This window comes from Otolemur garnettii, unplaced genomic scaffold (assembly GCF_000181295.1).
Source record: "Otolemur garnettii isolate 467f Iridium unplaced genomic scaffold, OtoGar3 scaffold00024, whole genome shotgun sequence".
Taxonomy (NCBI): Eukaryota; Metazoa; Chordata; class Mammalia; order Primates; family Galagidae; genus Otolemur; species Otolemur garnettii.
Window position 1 is genome coordinate 9,229,787 of NW_003852419.1, and position 14,706 is coordinate 9,244,492.

General features: G+C 33.8%; 1 pseudogene; it reads left to right on the forward strand.

Annotated features, from left to right (window-relative positions):
- Positions 1–4,266: 4,266 nt before the first annotated feature.
- Positions 4,267–5,056, forward strand: LOC100960154 (annotated as a pseudogene).
- The last annotated feature ends 9,650 nt before the right edge of the window (positions 5,057–14,706 follow it).

The following is a 14,706-nucleotide window of genomic DNA, read 5'->3' on the forward strand; positions in this document are numbered from 1 at the left end:
CGTTGTTCTGGAGTAAAGAGTATATGTAAAGGCCTTTTGTATTTTTGCCATTTTGTCTTTAGGATATAATCCTAGGAGTTGTTTTGTGGGTCGAAGTGTAAATGCACAATTTTGCTAAATATTGCATAATTCCTTCTGTAAAGATTTACTGGTTTTGCATCCCTACCTGATTTATCCAATGTGGAATCACAGCAGTAGACTTGTGAGCTGAGAATGACACATTTGAATAAGAGAAAAGTTCATAAATATAAATGCCCTACTGCTTAGGTGGCATCTGTTTAACATTATCAAGATTTAAAACTTAAAAACTGCAATGTTACATATTTTATGGTAAACATAGTATCCTGTTTAATTCACAAAGTTATGACACATTTCTTTCAATGGCCTTGTCTAAAAAATATGCGTTCTGTTTGTGTTCAGTGATATTACCGTGTTCTCCAACAAAGAGCCAATGACATTCTCAAGCTTCTTGAATTGCAGAAAAGATTATATTCTCAAAAGGAATTAATGTAAGTTGAACAATATTATATACTTTAATGTAAGAGCCAGTTTGATGAAAATATTTCAAATTGTATATGAAAACGCCACACTGTACCCCATGATTGCATTAATGTACACAGCTATGATTTAATAATTAAAAAAAAACTTAACCTTTTAGAAGAAGACAAAGTAAATGTATACAACTTTGGTCTCATAAATATTTTTTAGGAAACAAAGCACAAAGCATAAAAAAATGAACTTTTTTAAATTAAAAGATTTTGTTATTTTGAAGACAACACTGAAAAACAAATTATAAATCATAGGCTGTGGGAAAATATTTACAACATATTCACCTATAGGACTTGTACCCTGAATATGTAAAACATGTTCACAACTTAATGATAAGAAGTCTCAACAGCCTAATTACGAAAGTCTTAAACAGATCTTTCCTTTGACAGCTTCTTAAATGGTAATACATAAAGTTATATATCACTCAAATTTTCACTTCTAGACATTTATTCAAGAGAAATAAAATTGTTCACAAAACAATGTAAGCAAATATACATAGTAAAGCATATTATTTTATTCATAGGAACCCTAAGCTGGAAATAACCCAAGGGTCAGAAGAATTCAAATGGATAAATAGATTGCATAATCACAGAAGAGAAAACTAGTTAGCAATCAAAAGGAATGAACTACACATGTGTGCAATCTTCGAATTTCAAATACATTTTGAGAAAGAAAAGAACATAACTGTAAAAGAATAGATACTACATTTTTCTAAAATTGTAGAAGGACACCTAACCTATAGTAAAAGAAAGTAGGAAAATGACTAGCTGGGGCAAGGATTTAGGGCTTACAAAGACATTTTAGAGACTTTATTTATTTATTTTAATTTATTATTATTAATCAAACAATACATTTAAAATGGGTGGTTTGTTGTGTATGTTATATTTTAATAAGAATTACAGAAAACATTTTAATAAACAATGTTCTTATTTGAAAGACCACAGTGAAAACACAATTTTTTGTGTTATTTGAAAGATCAGAATAAAATGAAGGGTACTTTAACATAAGTTCTAAAACTTAGAGATACATGAGTCACTCATGTTTTGAGACAGACTGGGTTATGGTCCATTATTTCACAAGAAACACAATTGACAGCATCCTTTCTGACTCACCTGGGAACGTTTTAACCTGCTTGGTTATCAGTGTTGCTAGGAGGGCTTTGCTTCTGTTGTGAGGATTTTACGTTTCTTGATTTTTGTATATCTCAGAATTTTCATAATGACCCAAGTAGCAGGTAATCAATTAATTTTGAATCAATGATTGAATGAATGGTTTTATTACATTTATCACTATGCATTTAGAATTTATAAAAATATTTAGTAGAAAATATATTCTATACATAAACAAAAGAGAGTAGGAGTCATTAAAGTAATAACACAAAATAGAATTAATTCAAAAACTGCTACAAAGATGAAGAAAGACATTGCATATTTATAAAGGTTTAATTCATCAGGAAGCTATAACAATTATAACATACACATTCAATAAAATTCCCCCCAAATATATGAAGCAAATATACACAGATCTGATGAAAGAAATAAGTAATCCAACTATAATGGTTGTGGATTTGAAGAGCTGATTTTTAATGAAGGATCTATCCTGGCAAAAATCCATAAGGAAATAAAAACTTGAACAACTCTATAAACCAACTATTCTTAACAGACATCTTAAGACCACTTCTCCAACAAGCACAGATATCACATTTTTCTCAAGAGCTCATGGAACATTCTCCAGCATAGAACATATGTCAAGCCACAAAATAAGTCTCAATAAATTAAATAAAAAATAAAAACTGAAATCACACTGAAAACTGAAAAGTCTTTTCTCTGATAACAATGGAATGGGCTAAAATCAAAAATAAGGAAAACTGAGAAAATCCTGAGTATGTAGAAATTAAACAACGTATGCTTCAATGGTCAATGGGTGAGAAAACAAATCACAGGACAAATCAGAAAATACTTAAAGAAGAATGCAAGTAAGAGCACAGTATAATTAAAATTATGAAATGCAACAGAGCCAGTGCTCAGAAAAAAAAAAATGTACAGTGGTAAAAATCCTATTAAAAAAGAAGGAAGATCTTAAATCCCTAATCTAACTTTGTACCTAAAATACTAGAAAATGAAAAGCTAACTAAGCCCAAATCCAGCATCAGAAAATAAATAATGATGTTTCAAAGAGAGATAAATTAAATAGACTAGAAAAATAAGTCAGTGAAACCAAAAGTTGGTTCTTTAAAATATACCACATTCATAGGATGCAAAGAGAAAAACACATATCATCTCCTTCGATACAGAAAACAGAATTCGTAAGATCAACCACACGTTACAGTAAAAACACCAGAAAAATCAGGAGTCAACATGATGAAGGACATTTATGAATAACCCACAGGTAACGTCATACTCAGTGGTGAAAGACTGAAAGCTTTTTTGCTAAGTTCAAAGACACAACAAAGATGGCAGCTTTCACCACTGCTATTTAATGTAAAATCAGGCACAAAACTAATGAACAGATAATAGTGAAAGGGAAAAAACTTTCTCTTCACTCTCTGAAGGTTCACTGAACAAATCAGATCAAAAGGCAGATTAGAGAGAAGGCATATGAATTCATTTGGTCAAAGTTTTGTGTGATGCGGGAGCCTTGAGAATGGAGAATAACCCTCCCCGATGCAGTGCAGAAGTTTAAATGCCTTCTGGGGATGACAGAAAGGAGGGGTTGGATTCAGGCAAAAGAGCTTATAAGAGTGGGGAGAAGAGAAACTCTGTTAAGGACCAATAAATGATTACCAGAGAGAATTCAATAGGCTTGAAGAATATACAGCTGTCTAAAAATTTTTAGAACTTGGTTTTAATCTTTATTCCTAACTATACTGCTATTTTGAAAATCATAATTTGCTGAAATCCTAGAGACTTTCAATGTTGTTTGAGATTGAACAACTTTACTCTCTGAAATGTTCTCAGAATCCTGGAACCCTGATGCCCTCAATCACAAACTAAATAGAAATTTAAAAGTAAATCTTCATTTGAACTAGGCTTTTTTTTTTTTTAGACAGTCTCACTCTGTTGCCCAGGCTAGAGTGCCATAGCATCAACCTTGCTCACAGCAACATCAAACTCCTGGGTTCAAGCATTTTCCTGCCTCAGCCTCCCAGAGTACTGGGATTATAAGTGTGAGCCACCCTGCCCAGACTGAGCCAGGTTTCTTAACCATGATTCTCCTTTAGTGTAAAAATAAAAGATATTCTTATTACTGTTCTAGCTATATTTTAATTGCTTTAGAATAAATTTGTTTAAGGTTGCATGCTAGATTTTAAGGGTTTTTTTGCACAGATTTACATTAGGATGCATGCTAAATTTTCATATACTTATGAAACACATGTTACATTTACTATTTTAGTAATAGCATGCTATTGGAAAGTAAACTTAGTCTTTTAGAGGAATATTTAAGGATATGTAAATAAAAAAATTTCTCATTCTCAAAAAGAGTGAAAGGAACAATAAAGCTCTCTAAACCAAACCAACTAAAGAACAACAAGAACAAAAAAAAGAAAAACACAGCAAAACATCCAGGGTATGCTTGAGCGCATTCTGAAACGTGTTTTCTGTTTGGTAAGGCTGAACTACTCCTGTGTATGAACACAACTTCAGCATTTACTTTAAAATTAACAGCCCTGACACTCTGAATATGGACATGTGAGAGGGAGGACCTTTTATTTCCAACATGAGGTTGGAAACTGAAGACCCAGATCCCCACTGCCCCTCCAGCAAATGCCAAACCAATCAGCCCCGTTTCAAAGAAATGTGCTTTGCAGGTAGAGACTCAGATTGGGAGAAGAAATCATATGAAGAAAAAGGCAAGGTGCTCTCTGCCTGTCCCAGTGAGAACCACACTCAGAGGCAAGAACTGGGGGCCAGTTCAGGTGGGAGGAACTCCAGGAAGAGAAAAATCAGTTCCAAGGACAATGGCCACTACCCAGCAGCAGGTAGCTGTGTGGATGAGTGCATCTCACCTTCCAGAAAGAAACCAAAGACCTCAGTCACTGTGCACAGCAGGGAAAAGGAGACCCAAGATGCCAGGCCCAGTGGGCACAGCATATGGCCCGGGTCTCCCTCCCCTAAAGACCACCTACCACCACTTCAGAAAAGTCTGGTGACCCTGCATGCTATGTCTGAGGCCATCTGTCAAGACCTAGCCCAGGTGAGGGCACAGCAGGTACATTCTCCACTAACCTGGGAGCAGCTGTCCCAGCTCTCCCAGCTCCAAGGGCCCCTGTGCACCATGGTGTAGATCTTCTATGCCATGGCCACCCAGGCAGCCTATGTCTTCCCTGCTGAGTCCTGGCTGATCCCAGCCATGTGGCCTAGGCCTGGGAATTCAGTCTGGAGGGAGAAGCTCACAGCTCCTCCAAGGAGAGAGAAGGGCTCACCAATTACCTAGGCGGGAGATAACTAAGCTAGTCAGTGGATCAGATGAGGCTAGAGCTGAGGGCTCCCTGACCCTACTCAGCTGAGAACGCAGCTCCGGGAGCAACAACAAAGATGAACTACTTCTCGGAGTCTTCCCAATGACCAACAGCAACAATTTTGGACACACTGTGTTAATGAAGGACAGGGCCTAGAGGATAGGCCTAATAAAGGAATTTGAACAATATACAATGTGTTTATACCATAAAGTATGCCAAAATCAATACACATTGGTATCTTCCCCTTTTTAATTCAAGAAAAGATAGAGATCTTCACAGCTTGAGCTTCGCAGCTCAAGTCAATGGAACACTGATGTCCACTAACCTTTAATAGCATTCTTTATAGAGAAATGTTGATATGTTTTCAAATAATGAAATCATGGTGAAATTGCCATGCCATTGGTGATTACTTTTATTTTCTATATTTAAAATCCACGGCAATGTATATGAAATGCTTATTGCTTACGTTTATTCTTCAATTGATTCAGATAATTTGCTTTTTAAAATTTTCTTTTATGTTATATGATTTAGTTGTTCTTATTGTAGAATATTAAATCTAATTAGACATTTTACATATTTTTATATTTTATTTCACACATCTTCTATTTCATTTTACAGTATGATCATGCAGTATTTCATCATATAAATGTACTTACTTTTATGTAGGACAAATAAAATAATTTGAATATTTAAAAAAATAGAATTACCAGCCTTGCAAATAGTATCAAATATCATACACCCACAAATATTCTATCTGGACTACACTATGTATTTTTATGAAGTTTATCTCTACCTTTTCTTTAGTCCTTAAGCAAGTAGAGATGGTAAATTAAGGAAGAATGACCAGCGGAATGCCTAAACTGGGAAATAGTTAAGAATGCCTGTTAGATTCCCAGGTGGAGAAGTACAGCTTCCAGAGGCAGCTGGAGCCAGAACAGATTCCCACAGTCCTGAAAGCTGGGATGAGGGGAAGAGAGGAACACAGTTTACTTTCCAATAGCATGCTATTACTAAAATAGTAAATGTAACATGTGTTTCATAAGTATATGAAAATTTAGCATGCATCCTAATGTAAATCTGTGCAAAAAAAATCCCTTAAAATCTAGCATGGAACCTTAAACAAATTCATTCTAAAGGTTTACGGTTAACATCAGGTTTCCTTCATGTGTTTGGTTCCTGAAAGAAGCCCAATTTTTATGAAGTTTGAAGTGTAAATATAATACAGATGTGACTATCCACTGAGTTACTCCAGAAATGAAGCAGCCTGGATATATATGAAAAGTTAAGAGTCGCAGGCAGGGGTAGTTCCACAGCTAACAGCAGCTTCTCTCAGGGAACTCTTTCCCAAATAAGAAAGCAGCTGTCTTATAGTTTCTATAGATAGATATGCAGATATAGCTTTATAATTTTGTACATGTACACAATACTTCATCAATGAATACATTTAAATATAAGATAATATCTGTATACACATAGAGCTTATAAACATATAAAACCTGCAAGATTTTATAGTACTCCAAAGGATGCTCTTTATTTCACTTCATAATGCCAAAAACCCTTTTAAAAATTACCTGTTATTTTCATGTTTGATTAACTTTTCCTACAAAATTGCATCCCCCCCAAAAAAAATTTATGGGAAAAATAGATAATGTTTTCTATCAGTGAAGCCAAGACAGAAAACCTATGCATGGACAGTAGGAACAGAAGAGAGGCCAAAAAACGAAAACAAACAAACAAACAAAAAAAAACTCAGCATTCTTCCTCAATGTGTCTTTTAATAATGATAATCATAACAATAAATAAAAAATTGCTAAGACTTCATTATGTTAGAGCTGCTCCTCTAACAAAAAACTCTGTCTACCCTGTGTCTTGTATTTTTTGTTCATTATCAGCTCTGCACCACATGTTAGTAGATAAGCTGGCTATATTATTACTGTTTCTACATTAAGTTACTCAAAGTACAAAAAACATATGATCCAGATTAGATAATCAAACCAGTAGCCCCAGATGGTAAGGGCACTGAATTTTGAAACCTGGGCAAGTGTTCCCTTCTCCAGCGTATATTCTCTTCATTCAGAAAGTAGAAAGAAGCAAACTTGCTGTCTCTGCAATTGCCTGTGAAAGGTGAACTGGCATTTTTATAAGAGACAAGTCTCTCACATCTTAATTTGGTAAAATCTAACAGCTCCACTTGCACCCACTTCAAATTCTAAAGGAAATATCATTCTACAATGCGATGTTTTGCTTTCACGTCTCACATGCATTTTGGATTTTAAAATGTGTCCTAAGTTTATTCAAAATTTCAAGAGTTTAGACATGAAACTGAATCCTGTTTGTAGGAAAAAAGCGAAAAGTCTTACCTTCTTGCCTTTCTCTGGCCCTTTTCAGATTTAAAAGAGTCATTAAGGAAGACATTTTTTTTGCTTTATTCCTCTGCTACCTGTAACATATTTAGGTAAATAAGAAAGGGACAAGAAATAGTATGGTGGCAGCTCCTTTATTTATGTAATTTTAAAAATCATTGCATTCATTATAAGATACAGTAAACACACTGGAATTATAATTCGGTACTATCTCTGCAATCTGCACAGACAATATTAAATGATAAAAGTAAAGCAAATTTCTTGTTGCAGTTTAAAACGTAACTGCTTGTCAAAGTGGTATGGTGGTAAAAATATAATCAGACTTAATTTAAAACTCGTTGTGATCAGCAAATAACTCTCTTGTATATTGTGAGGGTAGGATGAGTAATTTTAGGAAATATAATGAAGACTAGTTTTGTGATGGTAACTACATTCATTCTTACTGAAGACAAAACACACAAAAAACTTTAACAATCACCTACAAAAAAAAGTGTAAAATGTGGATTTCCAGGCTTTTATGCTCTTGGGTTTTATTTATTCTCGTTGTGGAGGTGAGGGGAGAGGTGAGAGACCAGAAAATTGCCTGAATTATAAAATTGTATAACCCTAGGCTTAAGAGGAAAGTCCAGAGCCCATTTTGAAAATCATTGAAGCTTTCCTCCCATCCCAAATCTCTGCTTTTCTTTACAACTGAGAAGTGCATAGTAGGTAAGTCTTATAGCAGAGGTAGGAAAAGGTTGAGAATTTCTGCCTAGTGATCTCAGCTCCCAAAGAAAGCTAATAAATTATACACAATTCATAAGAACTCATTATCTGGCATGGCTTTAAATTCAATATCCAAATAAAAAGAAACCTCTTTCTAGCAAGTCTACTTAATAACTCCAGTGATCTATTCTCTGAAGGTAGACTCACAGAAATGATTTTTTATAGTCATTTCTACACGTTCTACCTCCACTAAATAGAAAAATTACCTATGCTAATAAGGAGAATGTATAAATATTGTATAACATTTTTGTTTAAAATTAAGACTCTATCAGCAGCAGCAGCACTCAAAAAAAAAAAAAAAAAAAGAAAGAAAGAAAGAAAAAGAAACAAAAGAAAACAACCCAAATCAAATATCTAGTAAAAAAAAAAATCTAGAATCAATTTAAGCACAAAAACATCTCTAGCTCTTAAGAAAAAAAACATTGACAGTAGACATAAGGAAGGAAGTTATACACGTTTTCTTCCAAAAATATAGCTACCCAATTATAGCAGTTGAAAGACAGAGTGGCATTTTCACTACTTCTTCGATGATTGTCATTTTACGTCATGCAGATGCTTCTTCCTTGAATGAGGTACAATTCCCTGTACCTAGAGATGAGTGTTGTGCCAAAAATATCTTTACTGGATCTGCCTACTAAAAGAACTCGTGGGTTTTCCTGCTTGGCACAATGGTTCCAGAGAAACTCCTGACACAACCTTTTTCTCAGGGGAAATTCTTTACCTGTGTTTCACCAACTCATTCTTTTCCTTTCTATGTATATTTGAGAGAACAGCATTAAGAAGCAGAATTTTAAGAGGTGAATAATAATTCAGAAAACAAAATTATTTTACTGGCAAAAACCCACAGAAACAGGGATTTAACAGGAAAACTAGGTTCTAATTATATGCATATATGTCATAATAAATATTACTATTTAAATTTTTAAATTTTTAGTTGAGGGATAAATACTCTAGAGTTTACTTATAAGTACACACAATGATGTAATATTAAATATTTGGTTCAATTAATTATTACAATTAAATTTTACACTTATTTAGTACACGTTTTTACACTTCTTTAGTATACTTTTACATCCATATTCTTATGTAATCACCAACTTTTCTCTTAGAATTAAGTTTTGGTTATGGCATAAGACAAGGGATTAAATTTTCCCCCATAGATATTCAATTACTGCAGCACCATTTATAGAAAAAGCCATTTCTCTATATGGAAATTCATTGACCATTCATAAATCAAGTGAATATTATTTAATAAATACTATGTATTATTCACTTTATATACCTTATAAATGATGTAAGCTGAATGAAAAACTTATAAAATGAATTCTATCCACTCATTTACAAAAGATGAAACTGGGGCAGTGCTTGTGGCTCATTGGGTAGGGTGTTGGCCCCATATACTGAGGGTGGCAGGTTCAAGGCTGGCCCCAGCCAAACTGCAAAAACAACAAAATAGCCGAGCATTGTGCTGGGCACCTGTAGTCCCAGCTACTTGGGAGGCTGAGGCAAGAGAATCGCCTAAGCCCAGGAGTTGGAGGTTGCTGTGAGCTGTGGGGCGCCACGGCACTCTGCTGAGGTTGATAAGGTGAAACTGTCTCTACAAAAAAAAGAAAGAAACTGAAATACAGAGAGGTTAAGTGGATGTCACTTAGCTAATGAGTGGCAAAGGCAATATTTAAACACAGCCAATCCAACTCCAAGACCTAGGGGCTCACCCTACTCCGCACTGAATTTCAGGTATTCTACATTCAAACATTTATAATAATTCATAACATAGGGTATTTCAAATTGTCTAGAGAGTCTTTATATTTTATTTTATAAGGTAATTAATGAGATGAGTTTATGGGTTACCGAAAAGAATTAAGTACCGAAAGAGTCATAGAGATCTAACGAAGATAACTGAGTTCTCTGAATTTTAAAATGTTGTAAAAGTGTTTAGGAATGCTCATCAAAAAGTATAAAATATTTTTAAAAATTTAAAAATATAAGACGAATTCATAGATCTAAAATGGCATGTCATAGCAACTGAAATTTTTTATCAAGTATTTCCAAAGATTTAGTATAATGTAACAAACATGGAAATACAGAGATGGATTAACTTTATCTTCTTACCCCAAGGAACTTACAATTCTGTGAAATCACATTTTATAATGCATAATCATCTATGCTGCATGTTTAAATTAATTGGAGGGTCAACAGAGAGTAAATCTTTCAAGCCAAAGTATAAAGCAGTCTGCCCATGGGAGAGGACTTCTTGCCAGTTAGCAAGAAAAGTATGTTCTGACTTAAGGGAATAATTCATATAATTTGGCAAGGAGGAAGTGGCGAGCAGTTCCTAATGGGTAGTCAGGATGAAGTCTTTTTCCTGTCGTGTAATCTGTTAATAATGCTTATTACATTCTAAATATAAAAGTGCATAGGCTTCTTGTATATAATCGTGCAAATATAAGTATAAAGAAGAAAATAATGAACACTTGTATGCAAATATACCATTTACTCTTGCTATTTTGTTCTATTTTCTTATAGCTATTATCCATCTATATTTATATGTGCATATAAACAGAGACATATACCCATATCTACACATACATATAATATCCCTTTTTAAAAACTAAAATTACATGGACTGCATATGGTTACTTTTTTACTTACTATTATCTCAAGAACAATATAAACTTCAAAAATGAGATTTTAAAATAAGCATATGATAGAATATGAATTATGTAGCTTCAATCTAATCTTTACAATATTCTTTAACTGTTTCTAACGAAGTCCTATGAATTCTGAGAATTTTAGACGCCTACACATTCTAAACAGTATAAAATGCCTTCTAAATATACATGATGTACAGAGTATTCAAATTTCCTTGTTAGTATAACAATCCAAACTAAATGAAAATAGAGGAGTTCTATGTTATGGGTGTGCCCAGAATTTATTAATCTGTGAAGCCACATGAGAATTTATTATAATTCAGAAATATGTATTTTTCTAGTACAGTGATTCCCACCATGCTGTCTTTAGTCTCCTAGGGGTCCATGAAATAGTAATGACAGCCTTTGAGCTATTTTTGGTTTTTAAAAAGCTGAATATAAATCATATATTTATCTACAACAAAGAAAAATACCAAAATGGCAGAAATTGTTCAACCTAGTAAGTATGGAAATGCTGGGTATCTTATAGTAATAAAAATATTTGATTGGCTTTTGCCTCTTTTGATTAACTGAAGAAAGAAAATAAGTTAATTATTATTTCACAAATGTAATAGGTTTTGTAGACAAATCTTTTAAAGTATGGAAGATGGGCAAACATTTTTTAAAAAACGCGTTTAAGATTCAAAACCCTATTTCAAATCATATCTACCCATATTTTCTTTCAATTTAAGAACCATCAATTATGACCTAAGTCCTGATATTAGAGATGTTTGCACAGAGAAAAAAATTGCTAATGACAATTGTCAGAGATTTTCAGTTATGATTCACATCTTGATTTTGGATGTGACAACATTTATGACTTAGAGACCAAAGTTAACTTTGATTTAATAGTTCACAGTATCAGTACTTCCCATGTTACTAAAACAATAATGTAATAAAAACTGCACAGTATATCCTAGAATTACACTAATGAATGAAATATATTACAGATGGTAAGGCATGCAGTACCTCAAATTTTATTGATAGGAAAGTGGTTGAGACTGGTGAATCTGGAATTCTTCCTCTTGGAGTTCCCTTGAATGGGATGTCATCTGAGCTGCTGCTTCACAGGACTACAAAAGTATTCTGATTAAATATCTAGCAGGGAACAAGAAAGATGTCATCGAACTGGGTTATTTTATTTATACTAAATGCAACAATGTTTTTTATAATTTGGGGATGTCTTATATTGGGGAGATCAAAATATGTGTTTATGAAAATGTTAACAAACTATTTTTTGATATATTAGGAGCCTGCAGCTCAAAAAGGGGTCCTTAAGTTTGTCCAGCTAGCTAATATCTGCGTCAGACCGAAATTGAGAAATTTTGGCTTATTAATGTGTTTGTGAATGTGCGTCACTATTACCTGATAAGCATATGTAAAGCAGATATGCATTTTGTAAAACAATAACAACAAAAAAGTTGAATGTTATTTCATTTTAATTGACAACATTTGGTATGTGAAGCTTTTTGATTTGTAACCAGTGCTATTGATCTGTACATTATTAAGCAACATCAACACAGCTCTTTTAGAGGTTGTTATTATCCCTAACAACTGAACTTTTCAATGTAAGCTAAAATATTACAGCTTTAATGTTGTACTGGGGCTGACCAAGTATGATGGTGCCTCATTCTACTACTGATTGGTGAAGTTGTGGGTAGTAATAGAAGTCAATGCATATTAAGTTTTTCAGAAGATATCCGTCTATTTGGAGGTTGCTGTATGGTTGCTATGTTTATTTATTTTTTAGCTTCATTATAAAATGGCCACTAAATATTAGCACTTAATATTTTTATAGGGACTTTTTTGTATCTTTCCTAGGTTATAAGTATTGTAAACAATAGAGTATAAGACTATTATTTTACCTCTGAGATATATGTGGATTGTTTTGACATAGATAAAGGATACTCATAACACATAAATCTGAACACATATGTGGAGATATTAATAAGTTTTCATTATACATTGATATTTCAGAATTTTGAGTAATAGTGCAGTGGGAGACAGTTTGTTAAACTTAAGACTCAAAGACTCTACCTATTTTACTCTTTTAAATTAGGTTGACTATAGACAATGCCTCTATGTGTAGTCCACATCCTTCTCCCCCACCCCCTAGGGATTTTAGGTGTTTGTTCCGGCTTCAATTAGATGGAAAGTAGCGTTAAGGTGACTGAGCAGCTCCACACACGTTTTGCATCATCTTTTTTTATTTCTGTCTAGAGCCTTCTCCGTTGAATTGGAAATTCAAGGTACCCAAATTCATGCCACAGCCATACACGAGTAACTGGGAAGTGAAGGGTAAGTACTTCTTCCTTCCTTGGTAGGATAGCATGTCCTGAGCAGTGAGAGGTTACTGTCTGTCAAAGACAGTAAAACAGAATGGAACAGTCTGCCACACTGAATTCTGAGTGACTAGCTAGATAATGTAAATCTTTATTGTCTCTCTTGCCCCTCCTTGCTCAGGGCCACTTCTCCTCCCTCTTCCCTGGAATGTTTCATAAAGTATAAGCACATTACCTTTGCCTAAAACTCACTTCTGCATAAACCAGGTAAGACGTGACCACATATCCAGGTTCATCCTTTGTGTAAACAAGGTGGTTAGGGCCTTTTGTCATACTTAAAAGTATCCTGGTTTGTAGGATCAATATTATAATCATCTTATTTCTAGTACTAACAAGAAGTGTGCTAGCCAAAGTTAAGGCAAAGAAGTAATGCTAGATTTCCTACCACTCATGGGCCCAGCTGAGTAGCTAACGTATCACAGAACTTAGCAAGTATTTGTTTAATAAAGAAGAGAATCAATTATTTGCATTTAATTGAATTAGCATTTAACAGAGTATATAATAATTAAATTAAAATTATGTAATTAGATATAATAGGATATATCATAATTATAAGATCATAATAATCTAATTAGATAGTAGCTAATAATCAGAAGGCGTAACCTATAAACCAAAAGGAATATAAGTTCTCTTGCCATATTTACAAATATATCTTCACAGTGAAAATGCCACTTGAACTGGGTCTTGATAATGAAATGGTATTCTCAAACCAGGTAAGAGAGAATAGATACACCAAACAGGGTAAAAAAAAAATGTGTTAATGAATAGGTTTGGTAAATTAGTTAGCTCGATTGAGGAAGCACAATAATTTAGTTTAATTAAGTTAATTTTCACATTTGAATATCTCTGAAAGTAGCATAAACCTTCCCTCCAGCTTTATGGAGGCATAATTGACAAATAATAATTGTGTGTACTTATGATGCACACTCAGTGCGTTGAAACGATCATCACAATCAAGACAGCCAACACATCTATTGCTCACACAGTTATCCTTTTTCGTTCTTTTTTTTTTTTTTGGTAGTGAGAATATTTAAGATCTACTCTCTCTTAGCAATTGTCAAACAGGTAATATGTGATTGTTAACTATATTCAGTGTGCTAGGTCCCCACAATTTATTCTGTGTAACTGAAAATCTCCTCAAACTTGGTGATTTTGTGTGACTGTGAAGGGTGCTATGTAGCAAGTGGCTAAGTTCATATTCTGTTCGATAGCAGGAACAAAGCAATGATTTTTTTTTGAAAGAAAGTAATAGGAAGAGTACTAATGTGAAGAGTGAAAAGTGTGAAGAAATTGAAGATAGAGAAACCATCCCTGAGTCCATCACAATAGTCCAGGCAAGAACAAAAGTCATAGCAGTAGAAAAAGAATAAGCCAGAAAATTAATGAATGGTGTAGAATTAATGGTGTAGAATCAATAGGATTTGGGGAGCGGTTGGGTGTGGGAACTGAGGAGAAGTTGAGCAAATCATGGCTCAGGATTGTGATTGGGGCAACTAGATGGTCATGGGCACAGGGAATCAATTGTTAATTTCCTATGG